Genomic DNA, 4,962 nt, shown 5'->3' with positions numbered 1-4,962 from the left:
TTAAAGTAGAGGAACTAAACACACATACAAACAAAGCTAACCAATAAAAGAATATTTTTTAAAAACATAGGGGCTAAACACGCATATTAGCGAAGATGAAGGTTTAAAAGTCGAATAGAAAAGTAACAACTAATGAGGGGGTGTCAGGCAACTGCCTGGCACTATTCCCCTCATTGTATTTTGTAGTAATAGATAAAGATAATAGGTAATAGGTAATAATAGGTAATAGGTAATATCTTTATTTTAAATAGAGTTAGCATTCAAAATAGCTTACTTTATGTGATGAGTATAGAAGGTACAGGTATCATAAAGAACACAGCTCATATAACTCTAATAACATCTCTAATATCTCTAATAACATCGGTATTGATATTTATTTTTGTGGTTTTTGATTTTGATACTATTTCAATAATCATAAATTTAATTTTCCTCTAATAACTTGTGTTTGTTATTTTTTGGGGAATTGGCCTGTAATAATCCCGTCTAGACCTTATTGGCCATTAATAATCCCACCTCAGAATATTCCTCCCACCAGTCCCACCTTTCACCTATTTTTCCTACAATTGTCCCCCGTTAAAATAAATTAACAGAGTTAAGCTTTTTTCCAAATTACAAACAGATTTTTAGGGCTTTTGATCAGAACGTTGATACGAGTCCATTGATATAAAACTTACTTTGAAATGGTGCTCCAAGTGACTTGATTTTGGTTAATTGGAAATTTAAACACCCGAATTGACGCGTCGTTTTCATCGTTTGGAGCACCGTTTAGAGGCAAGTTTTACATCAATGGACCCGTATCGTCGTTCTAATCAAAAGCCCTAAAAAATCAGTTTGTAATTTGGAAAAAAGCTTAACTCCATTAAGTTTTTTTAACGAAAGACCATTGTAGGAAAAATAGGTGAAAGGTTAGACTAGTAGGAGGAATATTCTAAGGTGAGATTATTAATGGCCAATAAGGTCTAGGTGGGATTATTACAGGCCAATTTCCCTTATTTTTTTAAACAAATCTAACCATACGGTTATGTTTAACTTTTTTTTTCTCTAACATTTTGATAAAAAAATTTATTGAAAACGATGTTTTAAAAAATAAGGGTAAATTACTTTTTGAGTCCCTGTGTTTTATGGGTTTTAACCACTTGAGTCCAAAAGCAAAAAGTTTAACAACCTGAGTCCCCATAAGAATTTCCTTTAACCATTTGAGTCCAAAATTTTAACACTGTTAGAATTATTCTGTTAACTTTTGTTAAATGACCAAATTACCCTTGTACTTAAAAACCATTTTATTATTATTAAAACTATTATTAAATATATAAACAAATTCCATCCATTATCTCCAAACATCTCTCTCTACCTAATCACTTTCTCTCTCTTATATTCTCTCTCAACAAAACAACCACCACAACCATCACCGTCATCTGTAACACCCCGAAAACGGGTTTGGTAATCAAACTATATTAATAGTAAAGACGGGTAAGAGTACCGTTAGTGGTAAAAATTAACCCGGTAAATAGTGAGATCAAAATAAATAAACTTTATGCTAATTAAAAAGGAGAATAAATACTTTGAGAAAACAAGGTATATAGAAGGCCCGAGTTAACGAGACTTAAAATAAAACAGGGTATAACTTCCCGAACCCACTAAGTAACTTGGAATAACAACCTAGTTAGTTAAGTGTTATAAGATGTCAAAGAAACTTGGTTAATAACACTTTTACAACACTTTGTTAGTTAAGGGGTTAAAGTTGGCTAAAGTGAAAGAGGTTTTATTTAATAAAAATAAAAACACCAAAACACACACCCAAGTGTGTGTTCTGGTCGTGAGTTCTAACAGGAGAAAAAGGGGTTTCTCTAATGAACCCTAAAATGCACAAAATCAACCAAATCAAGAAGGCAAATCAAGTCTAAATCGAAAACCAAGCTAGGATTAGTGATCACTCGGGCTAGAGGATCACAAGGTATGTCGAATTCCATCTTTTGGTGATTTTTTTGAATTCATGGTGAATTATCATAAACGAAATTATTGCTTGCATGTTTGATGTAAGAGTGAAATTAGGATAAATCCATGACTAGGAACAAACCCTAGTGAGGATTTGATGAATTAATGATGAAAAACTATGAAATTGATAATCACCATTGAAGGTGTTAAGTGGGTGATGTAGAAGTATGAAGACACTAGGATTATGATAGTTGTACTAGTGTAATTTGAATTCTCTAAAGCAATTTCAGGTTTGTTGATGTTAAAATTGATGTGAAATTACCAAATTGATGTTAACTTTGGTAAAAATAACTAGTTATGAACTAGTTAGTAAGTATGTAAAATTATGCACACTAGGTGTTTGTTAAAATGCCTAAATGAAAACTAAAGTGCTGAAATAGATGATGTTTTTGATATCTCTTAGCCTACAATCACTGTGTTATAGGTTTCTAACCATTACCAAGAGTTTAATAAGGGTTATAGCCATGGAAATGGGTTGCATTTGATGGTTTGGGTCGAATTTGAAAGGAACCTAAACATGATTTCCGAAGCTTTTTATATGGATTTTGGCTAATCTTAAAAAAAATCATATAAAATCAACCGTTTATCCGATTTGGGTGTTCTATACCTTTTCGGAAAGCTTATGAAGTAAATTTTTACTGTTTTCAATCATAAGGAACAAATGTGGTTGTTAAAGAGGTCAAAAATGTGATTAAAACTACTGTTCAGAAAACTTAAAAGCTGATTGAAAAATGAAAATATAGTTGCTGTGCTGATTTTATAAAAATCATATAAAATCATAGAAAATTCGTTAGAAGGTGTACCTTATATGCTTGCGAAGGTATTGAAGTTTTCTACGATCCATTTTTGAACATGTTAATCTAGTTCGGACTTTAAATGGGTCATAATGGTCGATTACAGCAGCTGAATAGAAAATCGCTGCACATTAATAATGTTATTATTAATCCGGAAAAGACATATGATTGCGTATACTTGTTTAGTCATGAAGTATTTATTGTTAGGAACAAATAACACTTTATATGACATGCTTAAAGTGTTCAAAATCACTTACTAACTAGTTTGTATAAGTAACTCGACTAACGGGTCAAACGGTTAGTGAATGGAAAGAATTATGAAAAAAAAATAGTTGTTGAATAAATAGCATACTTTGATGAATAAGTGTGTGAATCTATAAGGTGTGATGGTCATGTTAATGGTTGACTAATCTAATCATCTTGTGGATATGATATGGTAGTTTGACTCTGACAAGCTAGGTAGGAGTTTGGAAATGAACGGGTCAAATAGATACAAGTTCAAGTATGAGGCTCGCAAGGATGCAAGGTAAGTAAAGCTTACACCTTTATCGTAAGATATGTATTTATTTATAGATTATAAATACGACAAGGTTATATTCAAAATATGATTTTGACACGAAAAGATACGGGTCGGAACGTATCAAAAGACGAAAAACCATGTTTAATGGTAAAAATGGGTGAAATGGTAATTTGGTAATGGGATGACATAAATAAAAATGAGTTTTTGTATGGCTACTTTCTAAGTAGGTTTAAACGAATAAAAAGGGTAAAACGGTGATCTAGTCAAATATAAGCGCAAAATGTTCGGTCGTTTAGACCAAACGGGTCAAATGGTAATGTTGATACCATTTAACAATTAACGACTAATAAGTGTTTGTGGAGTTTTATGCACACATGATAAATCGGCTTATGAATTAGCGATGCTATGAATTAGCGATTATTGAGACAAGGTATCAAAACGGGCCAATATGTTGATCCGAACCAGGTACGCATATTGTGAGTTATAGATAAGTATACAGTAGATTGTGCATAACCAAGGGGAAAGATTTAAACTTAAAAGGTTTAAATCTTCGAAGTAGGTCAAAAAAATTATGCGCATAGATTGGGTACTAGCCGCGTAATTCATAAAAGTTTCAAACCCGAATTAAAGATTTTGAGATAAACATGTTGATGTATGCTTAATGGTTAATTAGAAACAAGTTTGTGGTTTAAAAACTTGAACAGGTCAAAAGTCTTTAAAAATGAATTTTAAAGCCAAGGGCTAGAAGCCTATTAATTTGTGAATTCAGATGTTAAGTTTGAAAGCTACCGTAAGTTACGGTAGCCACCGTAACTTACGGTAGCGAATAAATTGTTAAGGCAGTTTTCTATTGCCTTACGGCAGACCAGTTTTGCCCAGTGGCTACCGTAACTTCCGGTGGCTACCGTAACTTACGGTAGAGCCCAGTCACTTTTGCTGAATTTTGCATATCATAGTTAATCGAACCCGTTTTTGAGCATAGTTTCGATTACGGCACGCGACAGGTGTAAAACCTGCAAATCCTTGTTATTTTAATTGTTTGGCTCATGGGACTTGTGTTAACTTGTAAATTCAAAACTAACTTTTTTTTGTTGGTTTTGATTCTAGGTGAATGTTATATGCTTCCGCATGAGGATCAAGCCACGAGCAAGAACCGAACACACCTCTCAATGAAGCTTCCGCATTCGATCTTGTTTTGTTTTAATAAAAGTGGATTATGTAAACACTTTTAGCGATGTTTTGGATGTTGTAAACATGTTTAAATACTTATGATGTAAAAGTTTTTGTTAAGTGGCATTTTTCATATAAAATGCTTACGTTAATGTTATGTAAATGATAAAAATTATTATGGGTGTTACATCATCGCTGCACCAAGATATTTTTTTTCAATAAGTCAACTGTCAAACTCTTAGCTGAAAACAAAATCAACAAATCAATACTTCAAAATCACCAAAACGACTTCAATTAACAAATAATAGTTTAAAAACCACTTGTTAGAGTTCAATTAACAGATGATATAATTGAAAATTATCAAAAAAAATCAACTCATAATTACTTAAAAATCGCTAATCCGACTTTAATTAACAAACAATACCAACGAAATTAACGAAAGAAATCACCTAATATTACTTAAAAAACTGAATAATACAAATG

General features: G+C 32.1%; 1 long non-coding RNA gene across 1 annotated transcript; it reads left to right on the top strand.

The window, feature by feature from the left end:
* The first annotated feature begins 1,794 nt into the window (after window positions 1–1,794).
* On the top strand, window positions 1,795–4,666 carry LOC110867851. Its single transcript, XR_004861977.1, has 2 exons — window positions 1,795–1,954; window positions 3,230–4,666. It is a non-coding gene; the product is annotated as an uncharacterized LOC110867851 (long non-coding RNA).
* Window positions 4,667–4,962: the final 296 nt, after the last annotated feature.

Source organism: Helianthus annuus, chromosome 7 (genome assembly GCF_002127325.2).
Source record: "Helianthus annuus cultivar XRQ/B chromosome 7, HanXRQr2.0-SUNRISE, whole genome shotgun sequence".
Taxonomy (NCBI): domain Eukaryota; kingdom Viridiplantae; phylum Streptophyta; class Magnoliopsida; order Asterales; family Asteraceae; genus Helianthus; species Helianthus annuus.
Note: the sequence above shows the minus strand (reverse complement) of the source record. Positions and strands in the feature narration are given on the sequence as shown.